We start from the raw sequence: 573 nt of genomic DNA, 5'->3' as shown, positions 1-573 counted from the left end.
CAGGAGGTAGGCAATGGCGTTAGCCTGGTGGTTGTTCCCTTAAACTTCTTCGCAAATGGGGTCTGGTGCATTGCAGGGCAGAAATGATTCCCCTAGGCCCTGTGAATTATAGATTTATAACTGTACTCTCCGGGTGTTAAACCTTGTACCCTGGGCATCATATCCCAGTGCCATGCCCTTCGACTTGGCTGTAAAAGAAAATTCAAGGCCCACATTATGTTCTTCTGTTCTGTGGCTGTTATCGAACGCTGTACTCACGTCACCTCTCAAGCGCTAGAAACAGGTGAATATCATTACCCACTCCTTTCATGATACCACGACGGCCATCTGTCACGGGCAATTCACGCCATGCCAGACATTCCGAGAGTGTCAGTCAATCTGCTGTTGACTTCAGAGTACTTACTACTGCAAAACTAAGCTCCTGTGGATTATTTACGTACCACCTTCTTTCACAAATAAATCATCCTAGCATCAAATATCATCATCAAATAAAAGAACAGTGCGTCGGTGCCTTCATCTTCACAAATTCTTCTCATTCATTCAGTTCCATCGAACGTACCTTTAATAAAACAT

General features: G+C 44.3%; 1 protein-coding gene across 1 annotated transcript in view; it reads left to right on the top strand.

Moving 5' to 3' along the window:
• LOC119586532 (zwei Ig domain protein zig-8-like) overlaps positions 1–573 on the top strand; it is a 130,137-nt gene that overhangs the window by 85,761 nt on the left and 43,803 nt on the right. The gene's annotated exons all lie outside the window — the stretch shown is intronic.

The sequence above is a fragment of the Penaeus monodon genome, chromosome 21, assembly GCF_015228065.2.
Source record: "Penaeus monodon isolate SGIC_2016 chromosome 21, NSTDA_Pmon_1, whole genome shotgun sequence".
Taxonomy (NCBI): domain Eukaryota; kingdom Metazoa; phylum Arthropoda; class Malacostraca; order Decapoda; family Penaeidae; genus Penaeus; species Penaeus monodon.
This window is presented reverse-complemented; position numbering and strand designations above follow the sequence as displayed.